Raw genomic sequence first — 12,328 nt, 5'->3', positions numbered from 1 at the left:
TTATTACATCTCCATGTAAAATTATATTAAATAAAACTTTCATCATACTTTCTTTCTTTATTCTTGCTCCCCACTATTACAGCGGTATGTCTACGGATTTAAAACGCTAAAAGTAGGGGTTCGATTACTTTCGTTGGGCTCAGCAGATAGCCCGATGTGACTTTGCTATCAGAAAACAATAACATCAAATTCTTTCTTGCTTCAGTACTTTTTGCATCATCCTGTGTTGAGTGCTTGCACACATAACGCCGATGAATTCGTATTAGGCCTAGGAAGGTGTAATACTGATATTCAGTTACTTATCGATTATAAGGGTGACAACTAATTATTAATTTGTCTAAAAACGTATTCCTATACCTTTGGTACTTAAAAATAATTTTCACGGACACAAAATAGCTTCTTAATGGAAACTCGTTCAAGCACCTAAGTTTTATCATCATACAATGACATGCTGACCTAAGATCAATGTTGCCATACCGAAGTCAGAAATAAAGATTTCTCGAAAAAAGGCTAGGTCACAAGAATAATATGTTTTTCTAAAGAAAAGTTATTACCTATATTTTACATTGTTTTTTTTTAATACAAATGTTTAAGACATATAACAAAATATTAAGCCAAATCTGACGTGCGTTGAAATCTCGAACAAAATGAAACATGACGTTATGCGGGCATAGAGATCATTGGTGCAAAGTTTGTCCAATTTAACCGCAACGAATCTAACCTAACCTAACAATTGCCAATTACAATCGTCATAAATATAATTATACTTCATATAAATATGCTCTGAAATTGAAACAATTGATATTGCATCTAATTGCATCACAATATTTCAAATTTAGACAAATTTCAGCTGTGACGTCATGTTCATTTCGTTCGAGATTTACCCGTTAATCCAGTTCTGGCTTTTAAAAAACAGTAGCATCACAATCCTTGGCACGGCAGTTTCATTTACACCTCACACGACTCACCGAATCAGTCTACAAAGCTTTTAACAACAACCAAGTAACCATTGGTGTGTTCCTAGACGTTAAAAAAGCATTTGACAGCGTATGGCACAATGCCATCAAATATAAACTAACTCATCTAAAAATAAACCCTACTATAGTTAAATGGATATCAAACTTCCTGACAGATAGAACAGCACAAGTAAAAGTCAATAAAACTATAAATAAATCATTCAATGCAGGAGTGCCCCAAGGATCAGTCCTTTCTCCACTACTATATATTATTTTCGTCAGTGAATACCTTTCCACAATTTAACATACACACATAATTCACAATACGCAGACGACATCGCTATCTGGAGCACCTCCAGAAACCCAGTGATGCCCATGTCTCGCGTGCAAGAATCACTCAACAACGTCTCGACCTGGAGCAACAAGTGGAGAGTAGTTTTAAATCCAACCAAAACACAAGCAATTACCTTCTACAGGAAACTAAAAAAAACAAAGAAAAAATCTAGAAAAAGTAAAAGTATCACTCGGAAACACGCCCATTAACATGAGCAAAACATCACATTCCTTGGCATCACTTTCGACACAAAACTAACATGGAAAAAACATGTTAACAACATACACTCATCAATTAGAAAACGCATTTCACACTTAATGACTCTCACCAACAAACACTCAAAATGCTCACCAAAAACCATTATCCAAATGTACAAGGCTTACATCCGTCCACTAATAGAGTATGGATGTCAAGTCACATATAATATGTCAAATAACACACAACAGAAAATCCAAGTTCAACAAAACAAAATACTAAGATCTGCATTCAGTCTACCATCATACACTCCAGTAAATTATATACATCAAATCAGCAACTTACCAACACTAAGAAATAGACTAACAGAAATAGCACACAAATACTATTTAAAAGCACAACACAGAAAAAAAACTAACGGCATCACTCAATAAATTAACTAGTGCACCAACCAAATTTATTTCACCATACAACATATTTCAAGAATCACAAATCATACGACAAAGTACTTAAAGGGCAAAATTCGCGTAAATATTATGTATTTTCTTTTTCAGGTTTCGGGCACAGGACAGGTAAAACTTTCGGCGCCTGTCCTGTGAAAGTGGGTTTTTCTCGGGGCGCCCCCGTTTCCCCCCACAGCAAAAAACGTAGGCATTGGATCTTTAGATCCCAGCCTAGGCAACTTTATTGCCGTGCCCTGAATCGGGTCGTTTATGTTCACATTTACAGTGACATCTGCCTTTCGGGTGGCCTAGCGCGTAAGGCGTGCGACTCGTAATCCGAGGGTCGCGGGTTCGCGCCCGCGTCGCGCTAAACATGCTCGCCCTCCCAGCCGTGGGGGTGTATAATGTGACGGTCAATCCCACTATTCGTTGGTAAAAGAGTAGCCCAAGAGTTGGCGGTGGGTGGTGATGACTAGCTGCCTTCCCTCTAGTCTTACACTGCTAAATTATGGACGGCTAGCACAGATAGCCCTCGAGTAGCTTTGTGCGAAATTCCCAAACAAACAAACAAACCAAACAAAAAAAGCCTTTCGGGACGGGTTCTGGCTGTTTTCTCCGGTGCTACCTTTGCCTCGTTCATGAATAATATTAATTATGACCAACTTCACTCCTTCACCCAAAAAATTTTTTTTTAAGAAAAAAACCCAGCTAAATCCAAAAACCTTCCACGAAAGGGGACGAAGAGGAACCACAACGTTCCTGAACACCCCAGTTGGAGAGAGAATTTTTCTGATTTCTCTCTCTCTAAACTAAACCCCTGCCACGTTAGTTTGCGTTTGATCCCGGCTTGTCATCATTATTCCCAGCCTAGACAGAGAGCTAGCCGGACGTGCTTTTCTCCTCTTGCTATACCAGAATGGCGTTCTCATCACCTGGTCCTGCTGTGCTGATCTCGCCAACAGTCCCGCCGGTAATCGTCGACGGCCTGCCACTCCACCTCTCGCTTCTTCAAATCGCCACGTTTATCGCGTAAGGCTAAGCCTGGCTGGCGCTTCCTTAGACCCTTCCAGAACGCGAATTTTTCGCCGAGGGGGAATTCTTCTCCAAACGTCAACGCCTGCTGACCTATCCTATTTTTGACAACCTTGGAATTCCCAATTTAGTATTAAATGTTCACCTACCAAGAGCCCTACTAACCTTTTCACTGTTTTCCTGAAAGGAGTTCACCACTCCATTCAACCAAGTGAAGTCAAACATGCCATTGAGAGCCAAAGTAAGTCTGTGAATCACGCCGTGCACCGGATATTCTCAAAATCCACCAAGCAAACTACCAGTTACATGAAAATTGTCATGACCACCAAACAGTATGCTGATACCATTCTACGTAATGCTTGCTATTATCACATCTTCCATTTTAGTGCTGAACGTCCCCACCGTCGCTCATATAATCCTACATTACCCAAGCAACAAAACACTTTTTCACCATCTAATGTATCATCTAATCTACGCATCCACTCCCCACAGCCGTTTGTCAGATCGTTTCCTGTGAAACCACCATCCAACACAACCCAAACCTCCACCATAAGGATCGATAACCATACTCGGACAACCGATGATATCGCTGCCAGCCAAGTACTGAACAAGCCATAGTATCTCAACAAACTCACTCAGACGCTATCTATTTCACTTCGCCCGAAAACGTTTTCCCAGATGCCAACTATTCAAGTTACGTATGCAGACAAATCAACCACAACAGACAAGCTGTCTACCATTTCTAAAGCTACTCAAACCAAATTGCCCAGAAGACATAAATTTTCCCAGACAGTTGAGGAACTTCAGGAAAACTTACCTATACTAGTTTAAACACCACACCCACCGAAACCAAGATTACCACACGCCAGTACAATTGACCAAGACTATGACTCAACACGTGAATCATTACGAATGACCCCTACGGCTATAAGGCTACGATCGAAACTCGCCAAAATAGAAAGGCTAGAGAACGAAGGTCTCTCGTCGGCACTTAGTAGGATAGATTCTGAGGCCCAACAAGCATTGGAGCTCCAACAAGCGCAGTCTCTCTACTATGAGGATTGGCCACGTCTAACCCCCCTCTTAATTATCTGATGCAAATTCCCTAGCTATCTAGGGCTCGATCAGGGTAGATCATTCGGCGCCCTGATCATGAAAGTGGGTTTTCTCGGGGTACTTCCGTTTCCCCACAGTAAAATTTTTAGGTAATTCTTTACCTAGGCTCTGAAAAGGTGATCAGTTACCTTGTGCCTTCTCTTAATTTCATGCAGAAGTTAAGTTTATACATTTCCCTCCCCTACTCTCTTTGTCTACCCCTGCTCGATACATTAGTCTTGTTACTTTTTTCCTCACTTTAAGTTATTTCTTTCCTCCTTTTCTCCCCCGACTCTCTGGCCTTCACTGCAACTACCCCCGAAAGACCCCAAGTCTACCAGCAGAAACATACCAAGTACTTATCCTTCAATTCCTGAAGACTTTAACCTTTTTCATGCACGGGGCTGGAGAAAAACAAAAGTTTCTGAGCGCCCCTGGTTTGCCTTTGGGGTCTCCACAGAGGTCTTTAAAACTCAAAACAGTTACCAAGCTTAAATATTAATATCCCGGCTTACTTGACGTTTCATACGTAAGTTATTAGAGTATCTTGCATCTCCAATGACGCATGCGATCTTGAGATGGTGCTATATCTGCTGGCAACCAGTCGAAGTTAATTGAGATTGCATTAACACTTTCACCGTGAGAAATTTCAAGTTTTTCTTCTTATGTACGAACTTTTACAATACTTCTATTATAAACAAGTAGAAATATTGCAAAGGATTTGTATTTGTGTTCGAAGAGCAGTTCTATCTATACAACGAGAATTACTGTATGAACTCTTGGTGTCAAGAGCTCGTTGATTCCATGAGAAGTGGAAAGCAAGTTTCCCGCCGCCTCACTAAAAGATCGAGCCAGAAATCGTTCACCAGCTACAACTAAACAGAACCAAGTCTTGGTTATAACCCATCTCCAGCACTGAACGATAATTCAGAAGCATTTGAAAAGACTAAACAATTTTATTAAGAAAGATATCGTGGAGGATTTCCCAATATGGAAGAGAAACGCTCTTGCAGTTGTTGAACTAATGACACCAGGTGAACAGATACATAAATGTTTGAGTAAAATCTCAGAAAACAATGAGGACAGCCTTTATTAAACAGTTCATTGTGTGTATTCAGATGGTTAAACTGAAAATTAATTTATACAGCTTCTAAGTATTAAATTTTATTCAGGTTTGTTCCATTATCATTTACAGAGGGTAGTTAATCGAGAAGATAATTTTAAAACAATTTTATGGCAAATAGTAGAATTGTTTCAATATAGTTTTCATGCTTTCAAATACAGGATCTTATTACTGCCCTTTTCAAGCAATTAAAATTTAATGAACGTAAATCAGAATATTTTTCCACTTTTCCTTAACTGTCCCAACTATTGGAAAAAAAAAAAGTGTTACTTGTAATATGTTTTGTTGTTCTCACTGGTACCTTTACTAGTAATGTCCAGTTTTTATACAGATACGGGTATCAGATTTTCAGAAAAAAACTCCAGTACAGAGTAGGATTGAATCTCTTTAACATAGAAGTAGAAACTGGGATTTCTTACCTGATCCGAATAAATTTATTAGAATCAACAGCCAAAGCTGTAGCCCAGTTCTTGATCTCAAGGAAAAGACTCAGAAAACAGAACATTGGGGAGTATCTGGGAAACCTACAAAATGGTTTCAACTCAGCTGTGTTAGAGTAAGTAAACCTCTAATCATATGTATAACAATGTAAACTGTTCTGACAAAACAGGTATCAGCAGTTGTAGGAATCGGTATTTACCAATACTTCACATAACACTAGCTGGACACTATAGTATTAAACAATACACAATAGATAGCAGCAGCTGTATGAATTAGTATTTACTAATATCATAATATAACACTTTTACTTTTCACTTTCTTAACTAAAGTATTATTTTAAATATTAAAGGGTTTTTCAAACATTTCTTGTTTTTCAGTATTTTTGCTAGCTTTTGATTCTTACCTAAGCCTTTATCAGGCTGTAAACCACCTTTTTAGAAACAGAACAAGGATTTGTTTGTTTGTTTTTGGAATTTCGCACAAAGCTACTCGAGGGCTATCTGTGCTAGCCGTCCCTAATTTAGCAGTGTAAGACTAGAGGGAAGGCAGCTAGTCTTCACCACCCGCCACCAACTCTTTTACCAACGAAAAGTGGGATTGACCGTCACATTATAACGCCCCCACGGCTGGGAGGGCGAGCATGTTTAGCGCGATGAGGGCGCGAACCCGCGACCCTCGGATTACGAGTCGCACGCCTTACGCGGTCGGCCATGCCAGGCCCTGAGAACAAGGAAGAGTCTAAAATTCTTTGTCATATTCATATTAACTGTACATAACAACCCTAAAATTATATTTAAAGTTTCAAGCTGTTATATCATAAAGTGTAACTTGCGTACTCTGTGTCATCATTAAAATTTAACATATCTTATAACCTCCACCTTAAATGATCTGGTGATAAATTTGAAACAGGTCATTTGTTAGTTTATATGTTTGTTTATAATTCATTCAGTAAAATGTGTAATTAATAAGAGAAAATAATTCTGAATATTCTAAATTTACTGAAGTTTTGTGAAGAACTTGATCTAGCTGGGTTGTAAGTTGATGAGACTCTCTGGAAGTTCCAAACTAATTTTGGGATGCCAGTAAGTTTAGTATTCATGGCAGTTAGTTGTGTAGAGGTTTTGTAAAGTTGTATCTAAATTTATAAACTTATAATTTAACTACTAGACCCAATGGTGTTTTTTCAACTGAACAAAAACAACAACTTCTATGTTTTAAGGTAGATAATTAGTGTTACATCTAATGATTGTAATCAGATACAAGTTTACTGAATATTAGTTACTTTTTCTTCAGAAAAACAGACATTTTATGTGAATTCCATAACTACAAAATTTTGCGTCTCTTTCAAAATTTTGAACTTAAGTAAGAAAGCACATTATGATAATATTTGGCAAATAACGATTTATGGGCATAGTAAAATGATTACTTTTGGTAAAGTCATACTACATGTGTAATATCTGAAGAAGACAGATCAATGTTGTATCGCAACATGTAGTATGTTACTCCCAAACTAAATCACTTTAAAATAATCAGTTTGTGTTAATCCTTTGGCTACCTTAAATGCATGCAGAATTTTTGTGAGCCCTAACCATATACAACGAACTCTCATTCAACTGCCAGAGGCAAACCATACCATATAAAGCAAATTATCTGCTACTAAGTTAAAATGGTCAATCATTTTTTTGTATTTTATCTTAGACTTGAACACTTAAATTAATTCTTACTTGAGCATGTCATCAAATTATACGTAATTTTGTCTTAATCCAGCCTGTCATCAGATCGTACATAATCTTGTCTTAATTTGGCTTCTCGTCAAATTATACATAATCCTGTCTTAATCCAGGCTGTTAAGTTTGACAAATCCTGAATTAATCCACTCTCTTATCTGGCAATACAACAATTTTTCTTTAATCCACATTATTATCAAGTTATTCTGCAACCCTTCTTAATCCAGGTTCTTATAAAGTTGTATTACAATATTCCTTTAATCATTTTATACAGTAATCCTCTCTTAACAAATCTTTTCCTTCAGGTCTGTTCACTTGTAAAAAGCCTGTATTTGTTTCTGTTATAGTTATTCTTCAACTGATGATTTAAACCCAAGTCCTCAAAGAAAGTTTAGTATTGTGCAACACATATTTTATACTGGAATCACAATAAACCATTTTCATTGTTCAAACTTGTTGAAATCAAATGAAAGATAGTAATAAACTTTCCATAAGTATGCTGAACAAATGTTTTATAAGTTTAAATTCTTAAATCTTTGTACTCTTGTTATAACTAGCAATAGATGATGGTCATAATCTAGACCAAGATATGCTGTCAGGAATTTACAAAATAATGAAAGCAATTGAATCTAATACTGGATCTGACTACATGACCCAAGTAATTAAGGATCAGCAGATGGTTGTTATAAAAAATCCAGTAAGTAAATGAATTACTTGTTTCTTAGTGTTGACATGTGGATTGAGTTTCTTCTTCAATTCTGTTACTGTTTTCTTGACATTTAAGACTTCTTGCTGAATTCTTTGATTATAGAATCCAAAAATATTATCTTGAAAGTGAAACCAAATTGCAGAACAAGTCCTTAGAAACTTTGTCTGCTTGACTTTTTTTATAATTATTATATTTGAATCCCAGACACCAGCTTGCAGTCATAAGAATGAAATTTCATTTTTTGTATCTCAAAAAATGTCTAGTGACATACTCCTCAACTTACATGATTTTTAAGGTTTGACATTGTGTAAAAAGAAAATACTCAAATTATAATACAGTAAAAACTATACTCTAATAAAAAAAGGTGCTTTCTTTAAATTAAAAGTTTATTGCAATGATGACTTAAAGAATTTGATGTACAGTAAATAAAATTAATGAATAATATTATCCAAGTTCAATAATTGGTTGATTTAACTTTCTAGACCTTAGTCAAGCCTCACAGAAGGCTGGTTGTTCATTGTCAACTGTATGAAGTTAATAATGTTAACAAGAAATAAGAAGCAGGAATCTATCAGAGACAAGTGTTCATCCTTAATGATATGTTTATAGTAAGGATAATGTCTTATATCAGATCATTGAATCTATGTATTTAATTGTGTAAATCTATTACTTTATTGTTCTCTGTTTTAAAGACAAGTTTAGTTTATTTTTCAACATTTTCATCAAACCTACTAATGATAAAAGTGTTATTTTGCACTAGTGATAAGAATTTCGTGTTTTACTTTACGATGTGATAATTTTCAAATGTCCTATTTTATTTCTTTACTTAATTACCAAAATGTTTTTTTTTTATGTTACCATTTCTTGTTTTGTTCGTATGCATTAAAAATTATAAACTGTTTTATTTAAAGATGTTTAAGTTTACTTAACTTGTACAGAAAATTGTACCCACGAGACAAGAACATTTATATTGCAGTATGGCTGTGAGATAATTCAAAATGAAAATGAAAAGATTATAGTGAAAAGCTATCAACATTTCAATTACATAAGGTATGTGTATTTCCAGGTCTCTGAAATCTGCAGTCAAATGAATACCAGAATCACCTACAAGACCAAGTAGTCCTTTCCAATTTGTGGGATCACTATTACCCTCTTTGAAGCTCCATGCAAGATATTAATTTTTGTTTATTTCAGGTTATTTCTGAGATTTATTTCTTGTGATTTAGGGGAAACTGCTATTTTTGTAGAAAGTTTTCCATTTTATGGGTTTACAGTATCTGCAAGTAAAGTTACTGAGAAGTTGCAGGAGCAGGTAGATGAGTGGGATGTCAAAGAAGACATTTGCTCCCGCCTCTGTCTTTCTTTTATGATCATCAAAGGCACTCAGAATCTGATCAGAATATTAATAAAAATGTATAAAATTAATCTAAAGTTAAGAAATGTTGTTTAATCACCTGATTTATTTCAGTAACTTGCAAGTAATGTTTAAAACATCACCACATTCAAGGGTCCACAACAAACTTACTCTCCATCACCTGGCTATGAGATTTTTTTAGTGTTTAATTTACTGGATAGAATAGCTTAGATACATCATACACTGAAAGGTCCCTGGTTGTTCTTTAGTTATTATTTAGTATTATACTTTACTTGTTTGTTAAGCAAAAGAATAATGAAGTATTTTGAATATGTTAAACAATGTGAAAGATGAACAACAGTAAACATTAAATTTAAGGTTAATGAAAGGCAGTCTTTATAAATCTCTAAATAACTTGCACAGCTTTTTTATGTCCAGATTATCCATATGGAATTAGGGTTACACAGGGAGTTGACAACAAAGTCCTGATAACATTCAGTGCTAGAAATGAAGTCGATCATACAAAGTTTGTAGATAATCTGTGTGAAGCTATTCAAGAGGTAAGAATTTTTCCTCTTAAAATTTTGCAATGATGAATTCTGAAAGTTTGTAGGATCAAATCAATATAAATGTAATATGTTTGGAACAAGCCAGCCCTTAGGGTACTGTTTTCACCTTTTAGTATTCTTTATTATGTTGGTTTAAATATTTCCCTACTGTTAGATAAAGTAACATTTAATTTGGTCTGAATATTTCCTTACTTGCAACGTGATTTCCTAAATTGTTCTATTGACAATTCATTCACAGGTTAGGGTGTTTTACACTTTGAAGTTTTTCTGATGATAGGCTGATTTGTTTGAGACTACAGTTGCTTATCTGTAGTAATGGAGGGGGAAAAGGGAGCCTGGATAATGCAGAAACACAAATAATACAAAAGAAACAAAAACTTGCATATATCTGTGTATTTCTGAGAAAGACAAAAAGATGAGAAACTGATTTTGACCTAATATTCAACATGAGAAGCTATACTATAATCATTTAAAGTTTACTTTTGTTTTTATTTTTTTAATTGTAGAACACAGATAGTGTAAAACTAGATCTGATGTTTTGTATAACAGCTTGTGCAACTTTTGGGGATTCTGTTAAAAGATAAATTGGATAGTCTGTCTGTGATGATCTGGTCAACTGTAACTTAACCATACTGACTTTTTTAAATACATTTTAAAATATTTATACATCACATTAGCTATGACTCTATGATTATGTTGTTTACAGAATCTATAATGATGTATGAGTTGTCATAAATTCATATGCAACAGTACTCTCAATATGTGAGGTCATTTGCAACTATCTGGAAAATTAAACTATTTTTTTTATTTATTCATCATATCTATATGACTTTTTGTCCAATTCATAATCTTACACTACTTTTTCCCCCCTTTGTCTGGAAAAAAATTCTCAGGATGTCCATGTCAATATTACAATTAATTCTACTAATTACTGCAGAGGTGCTTGTGTAATTTACAAATAAATTATACAGTTTCACCCAGTTCAGTAGGCTAGTTCTCCACATTGAATATTGTAACAAACAAAACTTATAGCAGTATGTTGACTTCGTGGGCAAAGTTTTCAATTATTTTTGTCATAAGAACCTTTCAATAAGATAACATCAATCTACTTATGATTCTATCTGAACAGGTGTTATTTCTCCAGAAATCTATGAACAGTAGGTACACACAAGAGAAAATGAAAATTTTGTTTAATTTTATAGGATTATTGTTTCAAGTACATTTAGACTGAGAATCATAAGAAATGCAAGAAATATATTTATCATTTTATGACTTATCATAACAGTATAATTTAAACAAGTTTATTGTTATTATATAGTATGTTTTCTTAGTATAGATGGTTATTCTTTGTTTGAAATTAAACTTTTATACAACTGTGGGTATATTTGTGAAAATATATTTTCGTTAATCTTTTTGATGGATGAAGTGGAAAACCTTCGAAAAGAAACAGAAATAGAAAAGTAAAAATCGATGAGAAACGTTATTCCAGAAAACATACTCTGGTGTAGCAGATAGAGATTTTCCCAACACCCAGTCAAGACAAAACCAGATTTTCTCCTGGTGGACAAGGTTTAAACATGAAACATCCTGCTTTGTTAAATTATATGTTTGATCTGTATGAAAAACATAAGTATAATTTGTTCCATTAATTGTTCTTGAACTATAATTATCACTTTCATCGCAGGTTGGGTGGAACCTTGACTATGTTTCAGTAAACTTGTAGTTTGTATAATATGGTCACATTTCAGTTATAATACATTATTACTATTTACAGATGATATTTTAAACTTATTTTTCTTAAAACACAGAAAAGTAAGTGAAGTAAAGCAAACAATTATATCTTCTAGTTACAACTTGTGTAACAGTTTGCTGTTGTTGAAGGTTGCTAAGCTTCTTCAGAGTAAGTAAATACAACTAATTTGTGTTTTTTTGGGTTTAAATGTCATTTTTCTCTGTCCTTTTAATCAAGATGTGTATCTCCCTCTAGTGTACACTACGAATATTAAAAGGTATTATATTACAAATATGTTTAATATTTAGTTCCGAATAAAAGACAATAAAGTGTGTGGCACCCTAGTGTAACTGATAGTTTTCAATTAAGTGACAAAAAGACATAACTAATACTGATCTTTATTTCTACATTCATAGTTATTTTATTGGAGATAAAATTGCAGGCTAATTAACAAGTAATTTTGTCTAATCATCCATCTAGTAATTAATGCAGTTGTAGTTTATACAAAAAAAATGGTATGTTTGGAAAATATATGTAGATAGAACATAAATCCAACACAACATTATGAGTAAGAGTAAGCCTAAAACAACTTATGTATGTACTTGTTCTTCTATTATG

General features: G+C 34.5%; 1 long non-coding RNA gene across 1 annotated transcript; it reads left to right on the top strand.

The window, feature by feature from the left end:
- The first annotated feature begins 5,254 nt into the window (after positions 1 to 5,254).
- On the top strand, positions 5,255 to 12,076 carry LOC143224280 (uncharacterized). Its single transcript, XR_013013311.1, has 4 exons — positions 5,255 to 5,734; positions 7,904 to 8,043; positions 9,848 to 9,969; positions 11,405 to 12,076. It is a non-coding gene; the product is annotated as an uncharacterized LOC143224280 (long non-coding RNA).
- Positions 12,077 to 12,328: the final 252 nt, after the last annotated feature.

This window comes from Tachypleus tridentatus, chromosome 8, assembly GCF_004210375.1.
Source record: "Tachypleus tridentatus isolate NWPU-2018 chromosome 8, ASM421037v1, whole genome shotgun sequence".
NCBI classification, from domain to species: Eukaryota; Metazoa; Arthropoda; class Merostomata; order Xiphosura; family Limulidae; genus Tachypleus; species Tachypleus tridentatus.
The sequence above is the reverse complement of the archived record's forward strand: the minus strand, read 5'-3'. Positions and strand labels throughout refer to the sequence as shown.